This window comes from Carcharodon carcharias, chromosome 9, assembly GCF_017639515.1.
Source record: "Carcharodon carcharias isolate sCarCar2 chromosome 9, sCarCar2.pri, whole genome shotgun sequence".
In the NCBI taxonomy this organism is placed as follows: domain Eukaryota; kingdom Metazoa; phylum Chordata; class Chondrichthyes; order Lamniformes; family Lamnidae; genus Carcharodon; species Carcharodon carcharias.
The window spans coordinates 31,488,930-31,508,279 of NC_054475.1; positions in this window are offsets into that span (position 1 = coordinate 31,488,930).

Below are 19,350 nucleotides of genomic sequence, written 5' to 3' on the forward strand. Positions count from 1 at the left end.
CAACCACTCCCCCTCCTCCACTGGGGGGGGAATTCTACCCAACATTATTACCTAGATTTAAAACCATAAATAGATAATTGAGTGATATTTCAAAACATTAAGCCCTAGTTAAGTAAAACATAATGGAGATCTCAGGACAGGTGATGTGTTGCTGTTGTAGTATGTGGGGCCACCAGTGTGATTCAAGACAATCACATCTGCAATGTGTTTGTAGCTCTAGGAACGTTGACTTAGAGTTGATGTGCTGGAACCCGGGTTCTGGACACTGCGAGACATCAGGGAGGAAGGAAGTTACCTGGACACTTTGTTTCAGAAGGCAGATATGCCCCATAGGTTAGGTACTTCAGATCTGGTCCATAGTCAGGGACAGGAGAGCATGAGAATGAGGTATGGGGATCCAGAAGGCAGCACTGGAGGAACATCAGCCCTGGCACTTGTCCAACAGGTTCGAGGTTCTTGCACCCTGTGTGGATGAGAGCAGGGTCTGCAGGGATGATAAGCAAACTAATCACACGACCATGGTACAGGTGGCCATTTAAGTTAGGGGAGTAAACAGGAACATAGTAGCATTCAGTGGGGTTGTGTGGGTGCGGCATAGTTAAGTGGGAGTGTGAGTCCTAAAGGATGTGTTGACTATCGGGTGTTGGGTTAAGGACATCTTCTTTGGGTTGGAAAGGAGCTTTGAGTGGGCAGGGAAAGATCCAATGTTTTGGTCCACGTAGGCACTATTGACATAGATAGGACTAAGTAAGCATGTGCAGCTACGAGATAAATTAAGGTGATAATTTCCATATTATTACCAGAGCCATGATCAGTTTGGCATAGGGTCAATAAGATCAGAAAGTTGAATGCATGATGCAAAGATTGGTGTGGGAGTAATGGGTTTTGATTCATAGAGCAGAGCTATCATTGGGATGGGCTTTGCCTGAACCATGCTAGAGCCAGTGTTCTGGAAAATCAAATAACTAGGGCTGTATATTAGGTTTAAACAAAATGGTGTGTGTTGGAGGAGGTGGTGGGGGGGTGGAGGAGAAAGTTGGAAATTTAAAGAGAAGGGACAAGATAATAGTGCAGGATAGTGATTTGGGTAATGCTAACCAGATTGTGACAGGAAGAGACAGAGTGTCAAAGTAAGCAACTTTTTAAAAAGACAAAATTATAAACTTTTTATCTGAATACACACAGCATTGTCAGTGAGACAAATGAATTGATAGCACAAATAGAAATAAATGGGTAAGATTTGATGGCCATTACAGGGAGGTGGTTGCAAGTTTACCAAGACCGGGTACTGTGGGTGTATCTATACCACTGAGGCTGCAGTGGTTCAAGAAGACAGCTCACCACCACCTTCTCAAGGGCAATTAGGAATGGACAATAAATGCTGGCCTAGCCACATCCTGTAAATGAATTTAAAAAAAATATTCAGTGATACTTGATAATTTGGAAGCATAGGCCAAAAGGAAGAGAATGTGGGGTTGCATTGCTAATGAAGGATGAGATTAGTACAGTAGTGAGAAATGATCATGGCTCAGAAGATCAAGGTATAGAATCAGTTCGGGTGGAGATAAGAAATAGCAAAGGAAAACAGTCACTGCTCGGAATGGTTCAAAGGGCCCCTAACACAGACTGATTTATCAAGAAATAACGGGGGCTTGTAAGAAAGGCACTATAAAGATCATGAGTGATTGTAATCTTCATATACATTGGACAAATCAAATTGGCAAAGTTAGCTTAGAGGATGAGTTCATATAGTATATTTGGGGCAATTTCTTGGAATAATATATTTCTGAAACCAACCAGAAAACAGGCTATTTTAGACATGGTAATTTCTAATGAAACAGGATTAATTAATTACCTCATAGTAAAGAATCCTTAAGGTAAGAGTGATCATAACATTATAGAATTTCACATTCACTTTGAGGGTGAGAAATGTGGGTCTGAATCCTAAATTTAAGATTTTGAGTTGACTATAATGGACTAGGAAAATAGGTTAAAAGGTAAAACAGTAGGGAAGCAGTGGAAGACATCTAAGGAGATATTTCACAACTCTCAACTAAAATATATTCCATTGAGAAAGGCTCTATGAGAAGGACAAACAATCCATGGCTAAGCAAGAAAGTTAAGGATGGTATCAAGTTGAAAGTAAAGGTGTACATTGCTGCAAAGATTAATAGGAGCATTCTACAAATCAGCAAATAATGACTTAAAAATAAAGAGGGAGGAATTAGGGTATGAAAGAAACCTAGCAAGAAATATAAAAACAGACAGTAAAAGTTTCTACAAGTATATCAAAAGGAGCATTGGTGCTTTAGAGGGTGAGGGTAGGGAATTAATAATGGGGCACAAGGAAATGGCAGAGACTTTGAACACGTGTTTTGCATCTGTTTTCACAGTGGAAGATACAAAAGATATCCCAAGAATAGTAGGAAATCAAGAGGCAAGAAGGAGGGAGCAACTTAAAATAATTATGGTTACTAGAAAGTACTAGGGAATGGGACTAAACATTGAAAAGTCCCCTGCACCTGATGGCCTTCTTAAAAGAAGTGGCTGAAGAGATATTGAATGCATTGTTTGCAATCTTCCAAAATTCCTTAAGTTCTGGAAAGGTCCCTGTGGATTGGCAAACCACAAATGTAGCACACCTATTCAAGAAAGGAGGAACATGTAGGCCAGTAGGCCAAACAGCTGTCAATGAAAAACTGCTGGAATCCATTACAGTATTAAGAACGTATTAGCAGGATTTTTAGAAAATCATAATACAATCAGGCACACTCAACATGGCTTTATGAAAAGGAAATCATGTTTGACAAACTTATTTTTGTTTTTGGAAGATGTAACAATAGGGTGGTAAAGGGTATCAATAGATGTAGTATATTTGAATTTCCAAAAAGTATTCAATAGGCGGATAGTACAAAGATAGGTGGGAAAGCAAGTTGTGGGGAGGGCACCAAGAGTTTACAAATGAATTATAGATAGGTTAGGTAAGCAGGCTTACATTTGGCAGATGAAGTATAATGTGGGAAAATGTGAGGATTCCTCTTTTGTAGAAAGAATAGAGAAGCAAAATATAATTTAAATGGAGAGAGAGTACAAAATGTTGCAGTACAGAGGTATCTGGGTGTCCTCATGCATGAAGTACAAAAGATTAGCATGCAGGTACAGCAAGCAATTAGGAAGGCAAATGGAATGTTGGCCTTTATTGCAAGGAGGACGGAATATAAAATACAACCGTAAAGGACCGAGAGCACTGCGTCCAGTTGGGTCTCCCTATTTAAGGGCGATACATTGGAGGCAGTTCTGCAAAGGTTAATTAGGTTGATTCCTGGGATGAAGGGTTGTTTTAAGAGGAAAGGTTGCACAGGTTAAGCCTGTACTTATCAGAATTTAGAAGAACAAGAGGTGACCTTATTGAAACATATGTAACTTGTATAAACATACAAGAGGCCTTGACAGGTTAGATGCTGAGAGGACATTTTCCCTCTTGGGGGAATCTATAATTAGGGGGAATAGTTTCAGAATAAAGGATCACCCATTTAGGACAGATATAAGGAGGAATGCCTTCTCTCAGAGGGTTGTGATTCTTTCGTATTATCTACCTCAGAAAGCAATGGAGGTGAGACATTGAGTATATTCAAGGCTGAGATAGACAGATTCTTGAACTATAGCTGAGTCAAGGGTTATGGGGAACAGGCAGGGAAGTGCAGTTAAGGCCATGATCAAGTCAATCATGATATTCCATGGCAGAGCAAGCTCAAAGGGTAGTATGGACAACCCCTGTTCCAATTTCTTATGTTCTTATGCAACCAATGATTTATAAAGGTTTAACATAGGTTTTTTTTTTTGGTTTTTATGCCTCTGTTTATAAAATCAAGGATCCCATACAGTTTTTGAACAGCCTTATCAACTCTGAATCACAATACTGCAAATTCATCTCTATGAAACGGTGCACTGAAGGCAGGAAGTGCATGTCTTTGAAGTTCAACTGGGGCAAAACTAATGCAGCTCAGTGGTACCTGCAAAAGCTATGAAACCCACAAATATGAAAAGCAGGAGAGGTGAATCCTTCATATAACGAGCATCTGCTACCACCTTCTGGTGAGCAGCAGATAGTATGAACTGGTGCACATAAAATCAATCCAAAATCTGTATTGTCAATTTGGACTTGGTTCAGTGGACTGAAATCATCTTCCCTGTCCTGACAAGTGGCAACTGAATGATCAGCTATCTATATCTAAAAGGGAGATCATAAATGAGTGTCATATCCTTGGAGACTGTCAACAACTCTAAGTCATTGACATTAAATCCATCTTGTGAAGGAAATTGGACCCAGTTGTGTCCATTTTTGGGGACCAATGTTCTATAGCCCAAGGATGCATAAAAAAAGTTAAACTCAAAAATTGGCAGCTACCTGAACCAACTGTTAGGCCCCTTACTTATGTAAATTAACGCCCTAACGCCTGTTTTAAGCCCCCACACTGAAATGCTTCTGCCCTGAACAGCACAGGAGCTGGGCCTGTCCTGTTTAGGATTCTTCAGCAGCCACTGCAGTCTAAGCAGCAGCCACCAACAAAAGGTGAATTAAAAAAAATACATTTCTGAAACATTCTTGTGTGCAATAGAATGGGGTCTATTCTGAAACATTCTTGTGTGCAATAGAATGGGGTCTACCCTAGTTCACATCCACCAGCTCCTCTCATAAGTGGATTTCACCTCTTTTACATTTGGGAATTGACTCAGATTGCGGGAATGGTAGCATAATCCTTATGCTACTGGACTAGTAATCCGGAGGTCTGGACTAATAATCCGGAAAGATGGGTTCAAATTCTACCATAGCAGCTGGGGAATTTAACTTCAATTAATTAAATAAATATGGAGTAAAAAGCTAGTCTAAGTAAGAGGGGCCATGAGACTATCAGATTATCAAAAAAATGCATCTGATTCAATACAGCCTTGCAGGGAAAGAATTCCACTGCCCCTACCTGCGCTGGACTACATGTGACTCTAGACCCACAGCACTAAGGTACTGAGTGACATTTGCCCATTTTACTTGGCATTGTTCATGGCAACAAATGTTTAGCATGAGTGAGAGTCAAAATTGGAGAGTAAGGATTCTTTGGATACATTGCTGAGATGGTTAATTGAGGCTTGTGACAATTCAGTTGCTGCACTTGCTGTAGCCTTTTCGAATTTCTTTCAAATGATTTTGTGCTGTCTGCCTATTTTCAGGGTTTTATTTTGTACTTTACCAAGCCGAACAGAACGTTGTTTTTCCTCTGATGTTTCTCTAACCAAAATCAAACTTCTCTTGGTAACTGGTTGAAATTGCTTCTATTTAGATTTTATTCATTTGCTGGAACAAAAGGCACGATTTTTAGGCAATACTGGGAACAGGGCAGGAGGGAGGCTTTCAGGACTGGATACCAGACTTCAACTAACCTGGATCCCAGAATTGCCATTGAAATTAACAACAGGATGTCTATTTTTTAGTAGATTCCCCGCACAACAGCCAGCTTGATGGAAGTTAGGACTGTTTTCCTTAGAGAAAAGAAGACTGAGAGGAGATTTGACAAAGGTATTCAATATCATGAAGGGTCTGGACAGAGCAGTTGGGAGAAACTGTTCCCACCCGTGAAAGGCTCGAGAATGAGAAGGCACAGATTTAAAGTAATTAGCAAAAGTGATATCGAGAGAAACCTTTTTACGCAGCGCGTGGTTAGGTTGGAATGCTTTGCCTGAGGTTGTGGTGTTGGCACGTCCAATGGAAGCATTCAAAAGAGAATTAGACTGTTACCTGAAAAGGAAGAATGTACAGTGTTATGGGGATAAGGCAGGGGAGTGGTACTTGGTAAGTTGCTCATTTGGAGAGATGGTGCAGACATGATGGGCCAAGTAGCCTACTTCAGCGCCATAACAATTCTGTGATTCTGTATGGCTGGTTGCTTATAAAGCTGGAAAGCAGCCAGGAGGTACATGCCAGGTAAGTAGATCATGGAGTTGGAAGGGGTCAGTCAGAGATCATGGGGCAGTCCGAGTTTCAGTTGGAGAATTGGGAGGTTGGGATGGGAGTCAGAGATTGCAGATGGGAGGGGATTGGCCAATTGCCAGGAGTAATCTGAAACAAAAACAGAAAATGCTGGAAAAAACTCAGCAGGTCTAGCAGCATCTGTGGAGAGAGAATCAGAGTTAACGTTTTGAGTCCATATGACCCTTCTTCAGAGGGTAATCTTCTTGGAGCAGGGGAAACACCCCTGCTGGTAATATCCCACAATAAGTGCTGGAAATGCACTTACATGATGAACACAGCTGTTATTGTCTCTTACCTGCCAAGTTTAATGCTGTTAAAATAGAATGCTTTTCCTGATCAAACAGCTTCTGAGAGCAGATTATTCACTCCTAATCTCACCCTCCAACTCGTCTCCACTAAAACCTGAAATGGGAGGGTCTGAGGGAGATTGTGTTTGAGTTTGAAATTCATTCATCGTTGAGAGCTGAAATTCCACCCCTCCCCCCTTCCCACCATCTACCCTCCAAACAATCCCCCAACCCCAGCCCCCAAGTGCAATATTGAGCTTTTGGTATTATTTACACCAATAAGTTGTTTTTAATGTTTGTGATAAATAATATTTAGAGTGATCATGTAAGTTCTGTTTAACAGAATTTTTGTTTTATATACAGATAGCAAATTCAGTCATTTCCCATATGTTGCTGCTTTGTACCTGCAATGCTGAGCTAAGGATCATGGTATGTTTCCAAGGTTACTCGGTGTTGTTTAATTGTTGGTGGTCAGTCCTAGGAACATTGTCTGCATAACAGGGGACATTGGTAGAATATTTATTGTTGACTAATGTGGTGGAAAATGATATTTATTTACCAACTAAGCAGGTCTTTTTTTAGTGATTTGAGAGATCAGCATTTGGGTGGTAATGATGTAAGATGGCGATGCCAGTTATCATTTATAAAAGTAGGAACCTGCAACACAAATTTTAATGAAGAAACGTAAACCCACCTTAAACAGCAGCAGTTTCATGCACATTGGTCAAAAACAGAAGTGAAGATGCCTCGGAGATACCCGAGAACACTCAAGCCTACTGACAATAATCAATGAGAGCAAACTTGACTACCTGTGAGATGGAGGACTAAGAACAGCGGGGACAGGGGAGTAATAAATATTTTGAATGTGCAGAACAAGAGGGCATAATATTACAGTTAGAGCTAGGCCAATCAAGGGTGATGTCAAAGAGCACTTCTTCACATGAAGGGCAGTGGAAATTTGGAACTCTCCTCCCCCACCCACTCCCCACTTTCTCACTTCCCATCACCCACCTATAAAAAAACTGGTGAAAATGGCAAAACTGAAATTGATAGAATTTTGTTGGGCTAGGGTATTAAAGCAGGTGTTGTGGGAAGTGGGTAGTGTTCCTACCTCTGTGCCAGAAGCTCCAGGTTCAAGTCCCACTTCCGGATTTGATGACCATGGAAGGTACATTCATAATGTAGCAAAACAGATTGATTAGCAGCCTATAAATCCTTCCAATATGCCTGATGGCAGATGGTAAGAGCAGGAGAGTTTCCCAGTCAGCCATACAGCTATAGGCAATGGCAAACTACTACAGTACTTTGCCCAGCATAATTATGGACCAATCCAATGGAAGTCCATGGTCGCCTCTTAGGGCGTGCTACATGAAGGAAGAGGAGGAGGGTATTAATAGTTACAAAACCAATAGAAGGATGCATGTAAGCCACAGATCAGCCATGTTGAAACTGAACAGCGGAACAGACTTGAAAGGCTGAGTGACTTACTCCTCTTCCTATGTTTCTATGGGGGAATTGACAGAGGTGAAACTGAGCAGAGACTGATAATAAAAATAAAAAAACTGCGGATGCTGGAAATCCAAAACAAAAACAGAATTACCTGGAAAAACTCAGCAGGTCGGGCAGCATCAGCGGAGAAAAAAAGATTTGACGTTTCAAGTCCTCATGACCCTTCAGCAGAACTGGGTGAATCCAAGGAGAGGGGTGAAATATAAGCTGGTTTAAGGTGGTGGAGTGGGGAGAGAAGTGGAGGGATGACGGAAGTGAAGAAACTCAGAGAATGGGATGGAGACCTTACATCAACCACACCACCCCCCTCCACTTCTCTCCCCCCACCCCCCCCTCCACCTTAAACCAGCTTATATTTCACCCATCTCCTTGGATTTACCTAGTTCTGCTGAAGGGTCATGAGGACTTGAAACGTCAACTCTTTTCTTCTCCGCCAATGCTGCCAGACCTGCTGAGTTTTTCCAGGTAATTCTGTTTTTGTTTAGAGACTGATAATAGGTAGCTGTGTGAGTAAGAAGGTCTGTAATGTAGCTTCCCTGGTTTTGGGGATAAATCAATAATCGGTAGAATCAAACTCAAGCATTAACATTCTTGGAGAGAGGGTACACAAGCAAAGTTTATTGGAGGCAGTCTGACTGAATTGATTTTCTGATATTTGCTTCACAATATATTCAAGGCTTGTCACACAAAGATAGAATAACCTGATGTTTCTTCCAACTCTCTACACAATTACCTCAGTTAAATGTCACTAGGCTTAACACAAGATGTGTTGTATGCTGGATCAAGAGGAAAAGGTATGGGACTGTTTATATAATGCTCTTTATACCTGAAATGTTCTGTACTGACCAATTCTTGGAATTGGTAACTCAATCTTGTAAACGTGTCATATACGGTACAACTTAAAGCTCTATCTTAACTGAAATATTAAAATTCAGTTGAAACATAAAAGGGTAAGGAATTAGCTATGTTAGAACAGAGCATATGGTAGCATAGTGGTTATGTTATTGGACCAGTAACCCAGGGGCGTAGATGAATAATTGAGAGATAGAAGTTCAAAGTTGGGGGAATTTAAATTCAGCTAATTAAATAAATCTGAAATAAAAATCTAAAATCAATAATGATGACCTTGGAATGGCTCGATTGTCATAAAAACTCAACTGGTTCATTAATGACTTGTAGGAGAGGAAATCTGTTGTCTGTATCCATTCTGACCTTTGTGTAGAAAAACCCAGCAGGTCTGACAACATCTGTGGAGAGAGAAACAGAGTTAATGTTTTGAATCTGCACAACTCTTCTTCAGAGCTAAAGAGAAGTAGAAATGTGATAAAATTTATAGTGTTTAAGGGTGGTGGAGCAGGTGAGGCTGGATACAAGGTAGGCGGTAGGTGGGGGCTAAGGAGACATTGACAAAGATGTCATGAACACAAGACAAAGGGAGTGTTAATGGTCAAGGTAAGGGCTAAAGATGGTGCTGTTTGTGGCAGAATGTGTGAATAGCAGAACAAGGGTCAGCATTTTGTGAAAGGACAACATGGAACAAGTAACAGATGGCCCTTTTGGGGGTGGGGGGGGGGCGGGGGCAGTGATTGGGGAAAAAGAATAGAAAAAAAGGATCAAAAAGGGGATAAAACAATGAGTAAATGAATAAAAATAAAAATAACAATAAATTTTAAAAAGGCACTTAAAAAGAGGTGAAGATAGAGGAGAGAGAACATGGTCTGAAATTGTCGAACTCAATGTTAAGCCCAGAAGGCTGAAAGGTGCCTAGTCGGAAGATGAGGTGCTGTTCCTCCAGTTTGTGTTGAGCTTCACTGGAACATTGCATCAGGCCAAAGACAGACATGTGGGCATGAGAGCAGGGTGGTATGTTGAAATGGAAAATGACAGGAAGGTCTTTGTCACACTTACGGACAGACCGAAGGTGTTCGGCAAAGCGGTCACCCAGTCTGTGTTTGGTCTCTCCAATGTAGAGGAAACTGCATTGGGAGCAGCGAATGCAATAGACTAAATTGAAGGAGGTGCAAGTGAAGCGCTGCTTCCCTGAAAGGAATGTTTGGTCCCTTGGACAGACAGGAGGGAGGAGGTAAATGGGCAAGTGTTGCACTTTCTGCGTTTTCATGGGGAGGTGCCGTGGGAAGGGAATGAGGTGTTGGGAATGATGGAGGAGTAGACCAGGGTGTCCCTGAGGGAATTGTCCCTATGAAATGATGACAAGGGGGATGAGGGGAAGATGTGTTTGGTGGTGGCATCATGCTGGAGTTGGCGGAGGATGATCCTTTGATTGCGGAGGCTGGTGGGGTGAAAAGTGAGGACAAGGGGGACCTTATCATGGTTCTGGGAGTGAGGGGAAGGTGTGAGGGCAGAGGTGGGAGTCTCAACATTGATTCAGATCTTGTAAAGTCTTGTGGCATCAGGTCCAACATGGGCAAGGAAATATCCTATTAATTACCACCTACTCCCTCCCTCAGCAGATGAATCAGTACTCATCCATGTTGAACTCCACTTGAAAGGAATGATGAGGGTGACAAGAGCACAGAATGTACTCTGGACTTGGAACTTCAATGTCCATTGTCAAGAGTGTCTTGGTAGCACCACTACTGACCGAGCCTAAAGAGCATAGCTACTAGACTGGGCCTGCGTCAGGTTGTCAGACAACCAACACAAGCAAAAAGCCTATTTGACCTTGTCCTCACCGATTTACCTGTCATAGATGCAACTATCCATGAAAGTATTGCTGGAGTGACCACCATATTGAAGCCTTGAAGGGTTGAAGGCCACAGTGAAATATGCTCTGTTGAGTTGCGTCACATTACCACCGCGCTAAATAGGATGTATTGAGAACAGATTTAGTAGCTTAAAACTGAGGCCTGAGGTTTACCTATGGTAGGCGTGCCTGATCGGCAGGCCCGGGAGGGGTCAGGAAACGGACTGCTGACCGCGATTGGTCCCCCAGTCCTGATTTCGCACCGGCTGATAAATTAATGGCCAGCCAATGTGAAATGCGTGCTGAAATGCTCAGTGCTGCAGGGTAGGGGCTTGGAGAGGGTGGGTGATGATGTCACTGTGGCCACAGCTGAGTGCTGCGAGAAAGCTCCCTGAAGGCAGACAGCTGCCTCAGGGAACCACAGACCTGAAAATCAGCAATTAAAAGTTTTGAAAGCTGAAAAAAAAGCCCATGCATCACAATCAATCACCTGAAAATATAGCTGATCAAGATGCTGCCCATAGATACTTATTTTTATTTTATTTCATAATGGAAAGTTCATCACGCCCTTGGATGAGGTTTGATGAAAATTGCAAAGGCCGATTATCTCGTCTGCCAACTGTAAGGTTGGATGGGCCATGTAAAATTGGAGACAATTGTGCCTCTTAATTGTTGGCGGGCACGATTCCGACTTTTGAGCATGCCCACGCTCGCCCAACGTCTTCTGCGATTTTATGCCCAATCGGGTCAGGCACATGCCTGCCCGCGGGACATAAAATTCAACCCTGGGCATCCAGGAGGTGCTGTGTGCTATTATCAGCAGCAGAATTGTATTCTACCACAACCTGTAACTTGATGGTTGGTAAAACTCTCACTCTACCATCACTATCAAGTCCTGAGATTAATCCTGGTTCAGTGCAGAACATAAAACAGCATGTCAAGTACGCCACCAAGTATACAGAATATTGAGATGTCAACCTGGTAAAGCTACAACACAGGACTACATGAATGCTAAAAATGGAAGCAGCATGCTTATAGGCAGAGCTAAGCCATTCCATAACCAATGGATCAGATCAATGTTCCAATCAAAGCTCTGTCCTGCCACATCCACTCATGAATGATGGTGGACAATTAAACAACTGAAAGGAGGAGGAGACTCCATGAACATCTCCATCCTCAATGATGGCAGGGCCCTGGGCATCAATGCCAAAGACAAGGCTGAAAGGTTTGCAACCATCTTCAGCCAGAAGTGCCAAGTGGGTGATCCATTTTGGCCTCCTCCTGAGATCTTCACTATCACGGATGGCAGACTTCAGTTAATCCAACTCAGTTCTTATGAAACCAAGATATGGCTGAGGGCATGGAGAAAGTAAAGCCTAGTGGCACCGATAACATTCTGGCTGTAATGCTAAAGATTTGTGCTCCAGAACAAGGCTGAGGACTTGCAGGACCACTCCTTCTTGACTGTATACCACTGTGCTTCCACCTCAGGTAGGAATGCCCTGTCCCATTGGTGTAGAGGTGGTGGTGGGGTGTCTGGGACTTTGGCTGGAAAGTATGATTTTGTTAGATAGTGCCACACAACACAACGGAGTGTATCTCATTGTGGACTTCAATCCACAAAGACAGTGTGGTGGTTACTTCAGCAATACTTTCCTGGACAGTTGCATCTGTGACAGGTAAAATTGGTGAGGACAAGGTCAAGTAGGCTAGTCAAGCTTTTCCAGTACAGCTACAGTATTGGAATCTATCCAACAAAGTAGAAAATTGCTCAGGTATGGCCTGTCCACAAAAAAGCAAGACACATCCAATCCAACCAATTACTGCACTATCAGTCAACTCTCAATCATGAGCGAAGTGATGGATATGGTTGTTGACAGTGCTATCAATGGGTACTTACTCACCAATAACCTGCTTACTGATGCTCAGTTTGAGTTCTGCTCGGACCACTTGGTTCCAGACCTCATTACGACCTTGGTCCAAACAGTAAGAGTGACTGCCCTTGACTACAAAGTAATCTTTGACTGAGAGTGGCATCAAGGAGCCCTAGCAAAATTGAAGTCAATTTGAATCAGTGAAAACTCTCCACTAGCTGGAGTCATACCTAGCAAAAAGGAAAGATGGTTGTGTTGTTGGAGGCCAATAATCTCAGCCCAAGGAATCACTGTAGGAATTCCTCAGATTAGTGGCCTAGATCCAACCATCTTCAGCTGTATCAGCAATGACCCTACCTCCATCATAAAATCATCAGTTAGATGTTTGCTGATGATTGGACAGTTCCATTCACAGCTTTTCTTAATGATGCAGTCCATGCCTGCAATGCAGCAAGATCTGGACAACATTCAGGCTTGGGCTGCTAAATGGCAAGCTACAACTTCACCATTCAGGTGGCAAACAATAACCATCTCCAAGAAGAGAGGGCCCAACAGCTCTCCTGGACATTAAGCATATTACCATCATCTGATCCCCAGCATCTATATCCTTGAGTTCATTGTTAATTAGAAATGTAACTATACTAGCCACATAGGGCAAAGTTTTATGTTCCCTGGAGGCAGATTGGTTGGTGGATTGGAGGTGGGGTGTGTAATGCCATGAGCACTATTCCTGGCACCTACCCACCCACTCTGTACCCAATCCACCAATTTTACACACCACAGTGATGGTTTTGGGTAGCCCACCCACTCTTAGTCCAATTGAGGCCCTTAACTGTGTAATTAATTGTTCTGTCACAATTTTTTCTGTGAGGGTGGAGGCTGGAGCCATGTTTGAATCCTGCCAGATCTCATTCCTCAGGCTATTAGTGGTAAAGGAGGGGGATTCTTCCTTTATAGCCCCCCCTCCTCGGCCCGTTGGAGCCCCCACAAGGTTTGTCGCCTCAGGTTTCCCTCCCCATGGCCTGTGCACTCCAGCCCCCATGTCCCTTGCCCCTCTTACAAGGGTTACTTAGCCGAGCCCCACTGCATAACCCCCACCCACCAATCCAACTTAGCTCCCTGTCTGGCTCCATGACTCCCTGCTGTTGGGATTGGATGCAGTCCCAGCAATGGCCACCACTCCCGATGGCAATGCTGGGGCCAGAGATCATCTGCTATTTGATTGGCAGCCCTCAGAGGCAGAATTTTCTCCCCGGTGGGGGCGCAGTCTTACCTTTAGCCATTTAATGCCCTGCCATGCGTGAAATGACTGTGGGGTACCCTGCCTGAACAGAGGAGGATCGCCATGGACAAAATCCTGCCCATAAACAAATGACTACAAGAGCAGGTTAAGGCTTGGTATTCATCTCATGACTCCCCAAAGTTTTTCCATCAGCCACAAATCACAAGTCAGGGGTATAATGGAATATTCTTCCACTTGCCTGGATAAGCATAGTTCCACCAAGTCTCAAGAAGCTTAACAATATCCAGGACAAAGAAGCCCATTTCATCGGCGTCCCATCTAGCACATTAAATATTCACTCCCTCCACTGCCAGTGCATTGTGGTTGGAGCGTGTACCATCTACAAGATGCTGTGCAGCAACTCAGCAAGGCTCTTTTAACCTCCTAACCCTGTGACCTATACCACCTGGAAGGACAAGGGTAACAGGTGCATGGGAACACATTCAGCTATAAGCTCCCCAGCCGACTTAAGAAAAATATCACCATTCCTTTCTCATTGCTGGCTGAAAACCCTGGAACTCCCTATATAACAGCCATGTGGGAGTACCTTCACCAGTTCAGCGGTTCAAGAATGTGGCTCACCTTCACTTTCTCAAAAACAGGTAGGATGGGCAATAAATGCTAACCTTTCTGGTGATGTCCACATACCATGAAATAATAAATAATGTTTATTGTTCCAGCAATGAAGTTAAATATTAAATGTATTTGTGAATAATACAGTTCTACCTTTAATATGTGTTGCAAATGATATCTCTCCCCCCACCTTAATAGTTGCCCAAGTATAGATAGGCATTTACCAGAGATTTTTTATTGACTGTCAGTGTGTTTCATGTTGAAACAGGTTGCAAGATATGTAAAAACATTCCATTTCTCTGCAATGTTATTCCTTAACTTGTAAACATAGAATTCTGCCCTAGCCACTAACAGATAAAATTGCAGGACTGAGTCCCAAGGAATTGAATCTATTTTTAAATCTTTTTAAAGTGTACTTCTGTGCCATTACTCAATTTAACAAAGTAGTATTACATTTTCCAGGACGTCCAACAACATACCTATGGCAAGGACAATAATGGGTTCCTAAAATAAATCAGACCAGTGAAATACTGAAAAAAAAATGAACCAACCTTCTTGGGAATATACAAATGGAGTCACTTAGAGCTCAAAATTCCCACCAGGATTGAGATCAAAACATCAGAAATACATTTCTCCTTCTGCAAATTGGAACCTTGAACTCGAGTTGCAACCAAACTTTCCTAAAAATCCACTTAAAAATGTTTACAGCCCAAAAGCCAATCTGCCACCCTCTGCTAAACCAAATTATTGGTATCTACAGCAAGATAGATTCTGGTGAGTAAGCAATTTGTCTCTCTGGATTGGTCTTTTTTTGTTACTTGTAGAGAATTGACCTTCCTCTTTCCCATTCCCTCTTTCACCCATAAATGTTTTCATTGGCAGTCATCTGGATTAGATTTTCTTTTTAATATTCACTGTAGCAAATCTTCATTAATTATAATGTACAAAATGCTTGGCCCCTGACAAAGGAGCAATTTTTCGACCAAAAGCAGGGCTTTTCCCATGTTCCTGAAACGCAAAGTTACCAATTCACACTGATATAAAATAGTCTTGAAACTAGACTTTGAAATCGTGGGCAGAATTTAATCCAGCCTGTTGTTGTGGAAAAGATGGTGGATGGACCCACTTCATTGCTCAGGAGGCTTCACGTCATTGAATGATGGAGCAGGCTCAAGGGGCCGAATGGTCTACTTCTGCTCCTATTTTGCATGTTCATATACTCATAGAACCTCCCACGGTTAAGTCGGAGGCAGGAAGAGGCTGATGCATGCAACTCACCCGCTTGCACTGTAAAGTTAATCCTCCTCATTAACTGGCCTGTTGAATTATATGAAAACTGAGTCCACTGAAATTCAGTACTGCGTTTGGAATTTAATGAAAGCCCTACGGATCTCCTGTGACCACTAAATCCCACCCAGTGAAACCTGACAGCTTTTCATGGGGCTTTACCAAAACCGATAAAGCTAATCTTTAGTGGTGTTGTCTGCATCTATGATTGGATCCAAGCTGCAGATTTGAGTGTTCAAGGGACTGACCTGAGGTTGGGTTGGGACTGGGGGGCAGAGCCTACAAAGGAAGTTTTCCTTTGGCAGTCAGAGGGCCAGGCCCATAAAGGGGCCATGCTCACTGCCAGAGCAGAGGTCCACCTCTTAAAGTGGCAGCAAACAAAAATGGCTCAGTTTGGAGGCATTCGCAATGGAATTAATACATGCAGTAATGCTGAACCCACTTGCATTTAAAGGTGTCCGCGATAAGCCTGAGGGCAATGATGCAGAGACAGCACAATAGCCATCCCCCACCCACCATCCCCACCACCACCCCAACAGCAGCAGTTGCAGGAGACAGCATCAGCCCAAGCAGCCGGGCAGCAGGGGAGACGCATATGGCCACAGTCCGGCTCAGCTGCACTAGGTTGAACTGTCTACAAATGACTGAGTGGCAGTGCCAGGGGCCACTCTATCTGTCTCCTGAAACAGTGACCGGTCTATGCAGGCCAACCTTCACCCAAGGGGTTATGATGGTAACCTCATGCCAGTTGTGCTTAACATCACAGACGCATTTAACTTCCACACTTTGGGTTCCTTCCAGGGCTCACCTGGAATCCTGTGCGGAATCGCGCAGGCAGCCACTCTACATCAAGAGTGTCACAAGCACTCTTTTCAAGGTGGCTGGTGACCTCATACAATATTGGATGGACTCGGACAGCCAGGCTGAGTGGTTCCATGGTCTTTGTGGCCATGGCTAGTTTTCTGCAAGTGCAGGGTGTGATCGATTGCACACATATCGTCATCAGGGCACCCTCTGACCAACCAGCTACGTTCATGAGCAAGAAAGGGTTCTACTCATTAAATGTGCAGCTGTTGTGTGACCATTGAAAACAGGTTCTTCAGATGTGCTCCAGGTATCCAGGCAACAGCCATGATGGCCTACAGCTGCATTGCCAATTTCATTCCATGGGATCAGCTCAATGGATGGGTCTTTGGAAACCATGGCTACCCTCCCCACACTGATTCTCATGAGAAACCCTCACACTGATGCTGAGGAAAGAGATAACACCAGTCGAAGCACCATGCAGGCCATCATCAAGCAGACTATTGGGCAATTGAAGATATGTTTTCATTGCCTGGAGGGGGAGCTTCTCAGTAACCGCCCAAAGAGGGTCTCACATATTGCCATGGTGTTCTGCACCCTGCGCAATCTAGCAAAGAGGAGAACACACACGCCTAATGAGGAAGAGGTGGCATAAGCCTTATCAGATCATGACGAAGGGGGGTGGGGGGGGGGGGGGGGGGGGGGGGGGGGGGTGGGCGGAGATAGCGCTGGAAGAGAGACACCAACATCTACATGGTGGAGATGCCAGACTCGTGGAAATCGATGCAAAGGAGGCAATAGAAAACCTTACCCAGCCTCAATTCCAGTGCTCTGTTATGCACTGAGGGCTAACTGGGAAAAGTTGCTCACCAATGGAGTTAAATCACAATAATGTACAAACCCTACATGGTCTGCCCCTTTCTGCTGACATGATGCTCAAACCCATTGAAGCAGCTAAACCTCATGCCTGTGAGACACCAGCTGATGACTCTTCCCATTCTTACCCTAATACATGACGTCCTCAATGACTGAATTACAGAGATCTGTAAAACACAAGCAGTTTTAATTCAAAATACATGGAACAATATATGCAAAGTCAAGCAAACAGCAGTATTTATATGTACCCTTCTTAACTCGTTTGCAAGTGCTGTGGTGAGGGGCATCCTCAGTATCTGCAGATGGCTTTGAGGCAGTCTGCTGTTCTCCATGCCCCCTGGCCTATGATGACCCTGGCTGTACGTCTGGATGGGCTAGAGCAAGTAGGTGGCTACCCTGCACCAGTGCAGGAGTTTGTCCTGTGGTCACTGCTGCTAGAGGTGTTTGAGCCACTGGCAGAGAAGGAGCTACTGGATACCCTAAAAGTGCCAATACCTCAAGAGTGAGATGTTCAAAAGATTGTGACTCAGAGCCGCATGTCTACCCACGTGTGTGTATGTGTGTGTATGGGTGTGTGTGTGTGTTTGCGTGCGTGCGCGTACCTGTGGTAGTACTTGGTACAGGGGAATGATGTGATGGTGCCCCCTCTGAGACTGGAGCACTCTCATCATCATAGGAGATGGCAGAAACCTCTATTCCAGGTTCACCCAGCGCATCATCTGGCATTGTTCCTGTCAAGGAAAAACAAGCATGATTAGATTCTGAGATTTTTGGTGGGGTGAAGAAAGGTCCAGAGACAAAAGGGCCTTAAACATACAAGACAAAATCCCCTAATAACTGACACCACCACCCCCCAGACCTTTTATTTAGACCTCGCCTATGTGGTGTTGGTGGCGACAGGAGTCCTGTTAGGTTATGTCAAAGCGGACAGTGTGTCTTCTCTAGCAGCTGGCCTGTTACTTGGGAGTGCAGCTGGGTTTGGCAGCAGTCAGACCACTTACGACCCCAAGAACATTTGGTTGCCTCAGCCATATGGCCTCATCTCAAATCAATAAGTTCCTTTACATCTATCCCAGTGAAAAGGTGTAGATGAGCCCCGTCTATTATGATAATGAATATGGCCCTTCACATGTGGTAAGAGTCTGGGCTTGGTGCTCCTGACTGCTGCCTACGAGTCTTCCTCATGCCACGATGCTTCTCACTTCCTCTACCCCTATAACCCAAACCCCCTCAACCCAAGAACTCTTTTTTCCTCTGACTCTGACCTCTCATGCATTTCCCCCCATCTAACCACCGCCCCCTCCACCAATTCCCTTCATCCCACTATTAGTGGCCTTGCTTTCTGTCATCTAGGCTCCATAATTTGCAATTCCCTCCCTAAAACTCTCATCTCCCTCTTTCTTTAAGGCCCACCTTAAACCAATGGGCAGAATTTTCCATGCCCTCTAGCATCGGGTGTGTTCGGTGGCACGAGCGGAGAATATGGCGAGAAGGTTCAACATAATTCATCATTCATCAGAATGAATGGTAGAGCAGGCTCGAAGGGCTGAATGGCCTACTCCTGCTCCTATTTTCTATGTATGTTTCCATGTATGTTTCTAAGGCCAAAAATCAGTTTCACAACTTTGTGAAACAGGTTTGCGATCATCCGCTCTGCCTGTTGATGGTAGGCCGCATCCCCTGTCATCAGAACAAAACAAAAAGGAGCAATCACATTGCGGGGAGTGTACTACAGCCCCCCAAACAGGCAGACAGAAATAGAAGAGCAGATATGTAGGCAAATTTCAGAGAGTGTAAAAATAATAGGGTAGTAATAGTGGGGGATTTCAAGTTCCCCAACACTAACTGGGTTAGTCATTGTGGGATAGGTTTGGAGGGAGCGGAATTCTTAAAATGCATCCAGGAGAGCTTTTTAAGCCAGTACAAGAGAAGGGGTGGCCCTGGATTTAATTTTAGGGAATGAAGCTGGGCAAGTGGTAGAGGTATCAGAAGGGGAACATTTTGCAGATAGTGATCATAACTCCACTAGATTCAAGGTTGTTATGGAAAAGGAAAAGGATGGGCCAGAAATCAGAGTTTTAAATTGGCGGAAGGCTGATTTTAATAAGATCAGATATGATTTGGCCAGA